The sequence below is a fragment of the Acinonyx jubatus genome, chromosome D3 (genome assembly GCF_027475565.1).
Source record: "Acinonyx jubatus isolate Ajub_Pintada_27869175 chromosome D3, VMU_Ajub_asm_v1.0, whole genome shotgun sequence".
In the NCBI taxonomy this organism is placed as follows: domain Eukaryota; kingdom Metazoa; phylum Chordata; class Mammalia; order Carnivora; family Felidae; genus Acinonyx; species Acinonyx jubatus.
The window spans coordinates 4,127,969-4,139,419 of NC_069392.1; positions in this window are offsets into that span (position 1 = coordinate 4,127,969).

Here is an 11,451-nt window from a genome sequence, read left to right on the forward strand (position 1 = left end):
AGGCGGGGCTCGAACTCACCAACCCTGAGATCATGACCTGAGCTGATACTGAGAGTCAGATGCTCAACCAACTAAACCACCCAGGCGCCCCTTGAACCCGCAAGTTATTTTTCAAAGAAATGCTGGGTTACTTTTTCTCAGTACTCGTAATCACTTAGAGCAACCTTAAGGAAGGGTATTCTTTGATTCGTTCAAAATGGAGCTTGCCAAAGGCCTGGGTTATTTGTTTAAGTCAGGCAGGGTAATTAAGAGTTGGCTGCCGGCTTCTGTGAATGAGGGCTTCCGAAATGCTCCTGGACATCCAGGATCTATTCTAAGAGTCGCCCCTAGGGCCCCTGTAATACTATTGGAGAGAGGGGTTTCCCCCCACTCTTCTTCCTGTTCTCTGTTCTGTTGGATACAATGTATTTCTCTACATGGCTAAGCTGGCTCCCTAGACATTCAGTTCACTCCCAGGCCCGTAGAGGAGAGACACATGAGCCGCATCCCCCCCCCCCCATCCCACCTGCCTCCCCTGTGGGATCTTAGGGGAGGACGATGAAAAGCCAGCGCCCCTGATAGACACTGAGGCTTTGCGCTGGTCTCCCAAGGAGCCCCCACCTAAACGCTGTGAATGAGCAGCTTGACAAAGAAATCCTCACCTCATGCAGCAGGGTCTCAGAGGAAGACCAGGGTCCCGTTCAGAGGGTTACGAGACCTTGAACTTTCCCAACTCCGGTGCCATCGAGCCAGCGACACAGGCACACGGAGAAGCATTTGTCTTCATTAATAAAGGAGATTAACCTTAGCATTTCTTGGCAGCTGTCCCAACAGACTGCTTGTTATCTCAGCGGGCATGTTTTTTTAAGTGTTTAAAAATGGCAAACGATATATCACAGCAGCTGCTGGAGTCTCTCTTTTGCAGTGACTTTCTGTACAACACCTAGACCGCTTTCTTCTTGGGCTCCTCCTGCGGGCTGCCCATTTCTTCCAGGTTGGGGGTGCCCCGTGACCATGAACGTAGCTGAACCATTGGTGCCATATTTCTAACTCATGGTTCATGCTTCCCTCTCATGTCACAGAGACAATGAAACTCGTGGTCAGGGGCTCCCCTGGCAAAGCGACCTTGGTCATTTGTGCTGGTGGGTAGTTCCATTGCCTCCTCCTATGACAAGCCACTCACCTCTCACGGGATTGTTACAATCTCCAGTCCATCCCCCCACGCACCCGCCAGGCTCCTGAGTGCGTTAGTTACACACGCATGAGAAGTTGCTTCTCCTCTGATTGAAAGTCCATGGTATATCCCCATATTCCCAGAAAAACATCCACACTCTTGGTGTGGCCTGGAGAGGCCCTACCTGCCTGTCTGATCTAATGTTATCTGACTTTTCCCTACACTCACTACATGTGTCTCCAGTTCCGAGAATGCGCTCAACTCAGCTCTTCCCTGTTTCTAGAAGATTTTCTCCTTAATGTTCAGGTTTTAGCTTAAAGTCAAGCTGACCTAGAGAAGAGAAGAATTCTCTGATTTAGCCTGCAGCCATTCGTGAGCCGTGAAATCAACTTAGTAGGTCCTCAAGAGATAGTTTCCTAACACAGAACAGCAAGGTGCTGACCATCAGAAGTGATATCAGTAGCAAGGATGTCCTGCTCTTTAGGATGCAGAGGCCATGATATACTTCCTGGCCCACAGCAAGGTTGGGTAGAATCAAAGGACTCAGACTGTGTGAGGGGAAATAACACGATTCGTTTCCAGCCAGAACATTGAAATGTCATGCAGGACCATGGAGAGCTCTTGGATGCTCCGTTGAAACATGGTCAATATTCCAGCTGAAGAATGGGTCCTGAGTGAGGATGAACTTTCCAGAGGGGGGCCAAGGCTGAACAAAGCCCCCATCTACCTGTGACAGACGTGTTTGTGGGTCACAAGACTAATACTGTAGAGATAGCACAAGTCATCACATTGATCTAGAGGTTTGGTGTGAGCCCTATCAAATGTCCAACGGGTTTTGCCACAGAGATTGGCAAACCCAGCACGAAATTCATGTGGAAAAGCAAGGGTTATAGACTGTTTGGGCTCCCCCAAAATTGATAGCCTCCCCAATGTGTTGGTGTTGGGAGATGAGGTCTTTAAGAGAGATGAGGAGGTAAGGAAGGCGCCCTCGTGAATGAGTTAGTGCTGTTACACAAGGACTCCAGAGAGCATCCTTACCCCCCTTCCGCCACATGAAGACACAGCAAGAGGGCTGTCTATGAACCAGGAAGCCCCGTCCTCACCTGACACTGACTCTACCAACATCTTGGTCTTAGACTTCCAGTCCCCAGAACTGTGAAAAATACATTTCTGTTGTTTAAAAGCCACCCAGCCTGTGGCGTCTTGTCACAGCAGCCCAGACAGACTAAGATAGCAAGAGACCCAGAAAATGCAGAGCAAGCATTAAATGATGCTCACTTCCGTTATCAGCATCAAAGTCACCTCCCTAAAGAAAATGGAAAGGAGACCAGCTCCTTTTCCATAAAGTAATGGACACAGGGTTGCCACGGGAAGCTCCTGAGAGAGAGGAAGTCCGCAGAGAAGGTGCCCGCACGTCACCCAAGTGGGAGTGGCAGAGTAGCTGTCCCCCGGCGGCCTCCGGCCTGTGGACGCATCAGGCTCACTTCGAAGTGCTTACAAAGATCAGTAGCTAGAGATTTTACAATAAAAATCACGGATTTCAGGTTTCTCCTGGAAAATCAAAAACTTGGGAGGTCCGCATGCCTGCTTGACAACAGTCAGTGCGGGCTGAGTAGCTACCGCTGTCCTTGGATGCAGCGTCAGTGTTCTAGAATCCCACAAACCCCACGTTCTCCAAGGGCCTAGATCCTGCTCCTTTGTGGATCGCTTTTCATGCCTGGCTCCTGTGCACCTGTGAGTATGCAGGTTCGGGACCAAGAGATCTCATTTCCAAGGATGCACGGAAACAACGCAGACCGCACAAAAAGACTACAGTCACTTCGTCACAAAAGGGCTCCCTTAATAAGCAGTCACTCACCTCCAGGGAATAAATTCTATAAGCTCTTACTCAGGCCACAACATGCAGAGAAACAGAAGGGACCCCAGTACCCTGTGGTCTCAGGATTGCTTGTAGAAGTAGACATTTGTCAGCTCCTGTGGGACTGTACAGTTGGAAAGGTCATCAGGGTCTGATTCAGGAAACTCCAGGCTTCACGATGTGGCCATGGCCCCCACCTCCCGGATGTGAGACCCTTTCCTGGTTGTCCCAACACCAGCCCCATAGCTGAGCTGGGTGTCTGAAGTCAGGCCACTTATACTGGTTTGACCAATGAGGAATGGCTCCCAGAGATCACCCCCAGATTTTTGGGGGCTTCGGAGTCAGGTTCATACTTGTATTTGAGCTCACTCTGGGTCAGATACGCTGCCTGGCTTTAAAATCACAGTTTAGGTAAGTGTATGAGTCAGCATAATGGTTCCCCAAAGGTGCCCGTGGCTTAATCCCAAGAATCTGGGAATATGTTGTTTTTCAAGGCAAAAGGTCATTAAATTTGCAGATGGAACTTAGGTTTCTAACCAGTTGCCTTTAGGAAAAAAAAGATTATCCTGGGTTATCTGGATGAGCCCAATGTAATCACAAGGATCTTTGAAAGCAGAAGGGAAAGGCAGAAAAGACCGTCAGAAGGCGAGACCTTTGACCTTGGACAGTGCTAGCTTTGCAAATGGGGTCAGGGGTCCATGAGGCAAGGAGGGCAGGTGGCCTTCGGAAGCCAGGAATGGCCCCGAGTCCACACCACCAACAACAAACGGGAACCCCAGTCCCATAATCTCTAGGAGCTGAATTCTCCAACAACCTACGGGAACGGAGAGCAGGTTGTCCTGAGGAGAAACCCAGATCTGCCCTCACCTCGAGTTCAGCCTAACCTGCAAACCAGCAAGGTGATAGGTTCGTGTGGCTGCAGGTCAAGAAGGGTGCGGTCAGCCTAACCTGCAAACCAGCAAGGTGATAGGTCGTGTGGCTGCAGGTCAAGAAGGGTGCGGTCAGCCTAACCTGCAAACCAGCAAGGTGATAGGTCGTGTGGCTGCAGGTCAAGAAGGCTGCGGTCAGCCTAACCTGCAAACCAGCAAGGTGATAGGTCGTGTGGCTGCAGGTCAAGAAGGCTGCGGTCAGCCTAACCTGCAAACCAGCAAGGTGATAGGTCGTGTGGCTGCAGGTCAAGAAGGCTGCGGTCAGCCTAACCTGCAAACCAGCAAGGTGATAGGTTCGTGTGGCTGCAGGTCAAGAAGGCTGCGGTCAGCCTAACCTGCAAACCAGCAAGGTGATAGGTTCGTGTGGCTGCAGGTCAAGAAGGGTGCGGTCAGCCTAACCTGCAAACCAGCAAGGTGATAGGTTGTGTGGCTGCAGGTCAAGAAGGGTGCGGTCAGCCTAACCTGCAAACCAGCAAGGTGATAGGTCGTGTGGCTGCAGGTCAAGAAGGCTGCGGTCAGCCTAACCTGCAAACCAGCAAGGTGATAGGTCGTGTGGCTGCAGGTCAAGAAGGCTGCGGTCAGCCTAACCTGCAAACCAGCAAGGTGATAGGTCGTGTGGCTGCAGGTCAAGAAGGCTGCGGTCAGCCTAACCTGCAAACCAGCAAGGTGATAGGTTCGTGTGGCTGCAGGTCAAGAAGGCTGCGGTCAGCCTAACCTGCAAACCAGCAAGGTGATAGGTTCGTGTGGCTGCAGGTCAAGAAGGGTGCGGTCAGCCTAACCTGCAAACCAGCAAGGTGATAGGTCGTGTGGCTGCAGGTCAAGAAGGCTGCGGTCAGCCTAACCTGCAAACCAGCAAGGTGATAGGTTCGTGTGGCTGCAGGTCAAGAAGGGTGCGGTCAGCCTAACCTGCAAACCAGCAAGGTGATAGGTCGTGTGGCTGCAGGTCAAGAAGGGTGCGGTCAGCCTAACCTGCAAACCAGCAAGGTGATAGGTCGTGTGGCTGCAGGTCAAGAAGGCTGCGGTCAGCCTAACCTGCAAACCAGCAAGGTGATAGGTTCGTGTGGCTGCAGGTCAAGAAGGGTGCGGTCACAGTGGCAGCATGGGGGGCTCGGGCAGCAGAGGACCCCCCCCACCCCGTCTGGGCCACCAGCTACAGGGCAGGGTGATGTAGCCACGCCCAGGCCCCCCACTACAGAACCACGGCGACACGGAAATGGTCCTGAGCACCCAGCCTCCCCGGGGCTGGGGGGGGGCGGGGTGCGTGTGTGGAGGGTGCCGAGGTGCAAAGAAGTAAAAACAGACAGAAAACCTACTCCTTGATCTCAAAACACTTAGAATTGATCAATGGCCACACTTGGAAGTTTGCAAAACTGGCCACACCCTGACTTCTGTGGGTTTGCTGGTGTGACGCAACATTTCACACCGGGAGTCCAGACGTGACAAACAGCAGCGGCCACAGGACACCCCCGGCCGTGGTGGACCTTTGGAGAATCAGGCAACGCTGGGCCTCGACTCGCTGGTGCTCACGAGGGTTGTGCCGTCCCGTCCCCTAGGGTTCTCACTTTTTATTTGCCCTCACGCCCGCCCACCTTGTTCACGGACACTAGGAGCCTGGTTGGCTGGAGAAACACTACTTCCAGGCCCCGGCCTGTGAGTCCTCAGCCCTGCTGCTGTCCCTGGGAGCTCTGGCGGCATAGGACGAGGCCACATGAAAACACGCGAGTGAAGCCCGAGAGCTAGCCGGCCCATACGCTGGGCCTTCGAGTTTTCCTGTTCCTTTGCACTTTAAAAATCTAGACTGACGTCCTTCTCCTGAGGAAACAGCCCATTTTGCGGCACCTGGGTGGCTCAGGCGGTTGAGCGTCCAGCTTCGGCTCAGGTCATGGTCTCGCGGTTCATCGGTTCAAGCCCCGTGTCGGGCTCTGTGCTGACCACTCAGAGCCTGGAGCCTGTTTCGGATTCTGGGTCTCCCTGTCTCTGCCCCTTCCCCACTGGCACTCTGTCTCTCTCAAAAATAAACATTAAAAAAAAGGAAATGACCCATTTTAGCTGTGACACCCCATGATTCCAGGCCGTGGTCAGGCATCACCTTGTAACAAAGGTGGGCGCCCATCGGAAACACCTTGACGGATGGTCATCTGATCGCCTGTTCCCTCATCTGGGGCAGACATCTGGGAAACAGACGGGACGCAGGGGTGGTCCTTGCTCCACAGACCCGGCTCCCTCCGCCAGAGAAGCCAGCCTGGTTTTAAGCCTCACCTGGGCACCTGCAGGAAGTCAGATGCGGCCGTAACCCCCCAGGATGACTGTAGATCTCCCAGGCGTTCAACCGGCTTCTGTTCCATCAGGAGCCCTACAGCCTGGCGGCTGATCGCGCCAAGTTCCTGCTGCTCCCTCCCCACCCCCCTCTCCCCTGCAGACAGAGCAGGGCTCTATAATCATCATCTGTGTGTGGGCTGCCTCGTAAGACAAAGGCAGGTATTTTTTGAGCAGGAGAGAGGTTTCTAGGGAAATCGAAACATTGGCAAATCAGCCCCGAGGTCCACGGCCACGCTTGCATTTTGTTTGTGGGCTTGGTTTTTTTTGTTGTTGTTTCTTTTTCTCTTGTAAGGACCCCTCACTCCTCTTCTGTGCTTTAGAAAGAGGCCAGCCCTTCTCCACCAGGCTCTAAATAAACGTTATTTCCCGGAACGTATCAGTGGATTGGGCTCAGTCTTTAATTAGGGGATAATCCTTCTCTCTTTAGAGAAGTTGCGGCCGAAAAAAGCAGGAGAAGTCTGTCCCTGAGCAGAAGCACTTCCCAGGGTCTCAGCGAGCTCAGTGATGCCAAAAAGTGAGTGGAGCCTATTCCTCTGGGCTTAGCTCCAGTTCCAGGGCCTGGCACACAGGCCACCTCCCCCGCCACTTATTTGAAGGGACTTGGTGAGGAGTCATAGCCGAGGAGGAATACACTGAAAACGCCTCTGGAAGATGGAAAGCTGAGGAAGCTCTGGCCGGGGATGGAGGTGACGGGGTGGTCTTCGTGCAGGACTTAGGTGCGGTGAGCACGGTGATTGCAAAGGCACTACAGCGTGCAAATGTCAACACTCTTGAACAGGTAAGTCAGGTAACAGTCGTCAGCAACCGAGGACGAGGTGGGTCATTCCATCCTCTTCTGGAGATGGGACTCGGTCTCTCGAAGCTAAAATTAGCCCGAGACAATGCAGACGGTAACAAAAACAATACTTTAAATGATGGCTCCAGACACGAACTGTACCATCAGCTTTCTCCCCCCCCCCCCTCAACTGACCGGAATGTTCCAAGAGACACGCGCCTCCATTTAACCACGAGGCTGGCAATGAGCATCAGGCGGTAGGGAACTGGGCCCCACGCTTTGGGCTCCGCACCGGGAGCTGGGCACGAAGGGCGACGGCACAGAGACCTCAGCCATGTGTTCGCGCAAGGGGAAGTCGAGAAACGGGGACCCGGGGGCAAGAAAGTGAAGACGGGGCGTGAGCCCGCAGGTGGCTGGAGAGAAGGCCAGGGGTGCTAGTGACCCCCAGGAGGGAGCTTTAATGAAAGCACTCGCAAGTTGGCCGCACCCTATCTCTGCCAGAGAAACATCTAGTAAAAAAAGAAAAAAGCAACAGAAGATAAATCGAGCACAACGAAAACCGTCGTCTGAGCATCAAGCGACATCTTGGTAAAATTAAGCGAAGTTTGCCAGACTCAGGAGGGTGCCATGCGTGGAGTTGTGTTACCGCCTTTCCCCGCATCCCACCCGGGCCGGCACCTGCGGGCGTAGAGCTGGTCTTGCTTCTGATTGGTTGGAGCTCTGACACCTTTGCCCACAAATGTCCTGAAATCCGCCCCTCTTACAAGCATGCAGAATTCAGGATGAAAGGAATCCCTCAGACTTCCCGTGTTCTGACTCTGTATTGAGCTTTTGCCCGTATTACTGCCTTTCGTCCTCGAAATTCACCACTGATGTATTCTGGTAGGAATTATTTTACCCCTTTCGAAAACCAAGGCTCCAAAGCCCAGGTAGCCTTCTTAAGATCACAGAGTTAGCAATCGGAGAGGTAGCTGGACACATGGTATCCGAGGTCAGCACGCTTTGTCCACAAAAAGGCTGATAGGGCATATTTTAGACGCGTGCCCTTGCGCGTCTCTGTTCCAACTCGTCAGCATCGCTGCGGTCGTGAAAATTAGCTGTAGACAAACACAGCGCAACACACAGGGGCCAGGTTCCAATAAAACTTCCTTTACCAAAACAAATATTTAACGGATATGCCACCATAGCTGCTTTTTAAAGATATAAATATCAATGGTCTCGATAGACCCTTCAAAAACGCGCCTGGGGGGCTCGGTCGGTGAAGCATCTGACTTCGGCTCAGGTCACGGTCTCGCGGTTCGTGGGTTCGAGCCCTGCGTCGAGCTCTGTGCCGACAGCTCGGAGCCTGGAGCCTGTTTCGGATTCTGTGTCTCCTCCTCTCTTTCGGCCTCTCCCTTGCTTGTGCTCTGTTTCTCTCTCTCAATAATAAAATAAAATAAAAAAATGTTTAAAAAAGAAAAATGTGTTGTGTCACATTGGTGCCAAAGAAATACCCAGAATCTATTACTGACACTGACACCAGTCCCTCTCCTGAGCGTTTGTAGCCGGTGTTTTCTCCCTCTTCCGTCTTGAGAAGACTATGTCCCCAAAGGTTTGTCTAAATGCAGGAGTGGTTTCTGTCCGTTTTCTTTTCCACCTCGTGGGATCCAGTTCGTTCTCCAGAGAAATCATTTTTTAATTTCATGTTCCCGTGTCTGCTGCTCTACTATGGGGACGTTGGCGTAAGAGGTTTACTGAATATAACCATCAGGTTCCATACGCGGCAGCCATACTTAGTGGTGGGCAGCTGAATTCCACTGGCAAGTTTGAAGTGTGGCCACCCACTCTTGAGCAATTACATCAGAGAACATTTAGAAAGTACACAGTGTTTAATCAGGCCAGACAGAGATGGTTATTTCTGGTCATTTGCACAGTGTACCCACTGGGCATACACATTCTCCTTGACATTTTACAATCGCTCCCTTCAGCTGTGAAATCACTTTTCTGTAACTCAGATAACAGCTGTTTGCAGAACACCTCACTCATTCTGGTTTCTAAGAGAACATAAAAGTGCCATCTGCCTGAAGTTGATTCTGGAAGCCCATGACCAAACAAAAGACAGACCAGTAGGTGACATACGCCCCCTGCCCCCCCCCCCCGCCAAAAAAAATCACCGACTAACTTGCTGTGGGGAAAATAGAGACACAGGTAGTTCTCTATGGCTTTATGGACTGACAGATAAGCAGAAATAAATTTCAAGAGCCTGAATCTTGTTTAATCAACAGAATGCAGTCATACTACTAAAACTTTCTTCCTGACGATGATCAGGGGCTGAACGTTGGAGAGGCTTTGGAGTCGTGCTTCTGAGTGTTAGTTCTGGAAAGGGAGGAGGCGCAGGGGACACGGCTGACCCCAGCACACGATGCAGAAATGGCACCACAGGCACACGATGCTAACAACACCATTTCCCCTTCCCTGCAGCCGAGGTTGGCATTGCTGATCTAGCCCAGCTTCTTTCCTGGCGATCCCAGAGGAGACTTCAAAGTGCCACCAATTAGCAAGGTTTGTAGACCCACCAGATAAGGCTTAACAAGACCGAGTTATAGAAGAAAGGAAAGAGAGGGAGAAAGGAGAAGAAGAGAGGAGGAAGGGGGGACGGGGGAGGAAACAGCCTAAGTGATCCTGGACAGGAGAAATGTGAACGCAAGTTGGTGTACCCATACTATAAATTAATATGCGGCAGTTAAAAAAAATGAGATAGAGCTATTTACACCAAGTAAATTCATCAAACACACGCATATCGTTGTATGTAAAGATGAACTCACCTAGAGTAACGTCCTTTATTTTAAAAATGTCCACACGCCAAAAACATACCATATATGTATTTTTTGCGGTCACGCATACATGAATGGAAATACGTAGGGAAAGTTCCAGAAGAAAGCCACACCAGAACACTAACAGCGGTTAATTTTGCAGAGGGAACTGGAACTTGAAGCGGCTGGTCAGCGGAGCCCTGACGGTTATGTGTAACTGTTTTGGTTCGTAAGCGGATGTATCCATTATTATTCTCGTGATCGATCTTTAAGTAAAAACTCAAACACAGTCGATAGAAGTCAGGACGAGAAACGAAGCTTTGGGGCAAGCCGTGGAAGGCAGAATAATGTCCCCCCAAAGACGTCCACGTTCAATCCCCAGAACTGGGGCACGTGGTGCCTCCCCGGCGAAAGCGACTTTGCAGGTGTGATTAACTTCAGGACCTGGACACGGGGGCCATTATCCCGGGTTGTCCAGGGAGGCACAAGGTAATCACGTGAATCCTTCCAAGCGAGACCTTCCCCAGCTTTCGTCCGTCGTAGATTTGATGACACAGGAAGGAGCAAAGAGCCACTGGCTTTGAGGAGAGTGGGTACCGGTCTTTGTGGTCCATTGTCCGTGATCGCTGCCGTGCTCACTCGGTGGGCGGGTGGCTTGCTGCCCTTCTTCATCTAGGGCTGGTCCGGGCATATGTGCCCGTCATCTCTGCAGATCTCGCAATGTAGACATTGGAGCCCCTCGAAAGAGAACGTGGGGGTCTCCCTCTAAAACAGGGGCAGGAATCTCTCCCAAGGGCTATTTCGGCGTGTTTATGAAATTCGGAGGCAGGTAACACACACTGAGTTTTTAAAATCCAGCCAACTTGGTCTTACTAAAATTTAACGAGTAGCCTTGGTCCCTCGGCATCATTTCGGAGCCAAGTTTCAAAGTGACTCTAGAGGTCATTTGCGGCGCAATCAACCACCCAGCCCGGCCAGCTTCCGGAACACTCTGAGCCATGTTTCTGCACCTCAGTCCTTACACCTGCCTGGCGCCCCCAGGGCCGGGCTGGGCACCTGCTCCTGGAGGAAACAGAGGGGGCGGGGCAGGACCGGAAGTGGGGCTGGCGGGGAAAGTGCTGGCCACACTCTTCAGTCTCCTGGATCTCACTCCCACTTCTGCTCTGTGCTGCTCGGCCGGGGCACAGGACCAGAGCCATACCTTCTCCTGGTGACCTCACGAGCCTGCCTTCCTCCTCCATGCAGCCCGAATCCCGCAGGAATGGCCAGGTCAGTTCCAAAACCAGTGAGGTCACACTCCGGGTGAGAGCCCAGCTCTGTGAGTTACATCACTCGGTAGCGTCTCGAAAAAAATGTCAGGGCCATCACGGCGGTGGGGGGGGGAGGGGGCTGAAGGATTTGTGACGGGTTCTGCAAGCATCATGTCCCCAGATGCTCAGCACGGAGGGAGCAGCAGCGTCCCCTGACGGAACACCGTGTGCACCTGTCACTCTGCCCACAGTGGCACTTGCGCGGCCGAGGCTCGGACCTCACGGAGGACACGCCAAAGGGCCCGAAAACCAGACACAGAGTTCACGGGGGAAAGTGAGGAAAGGAGAGGAAAGCCTGCCCTTCACAGAAGCCAC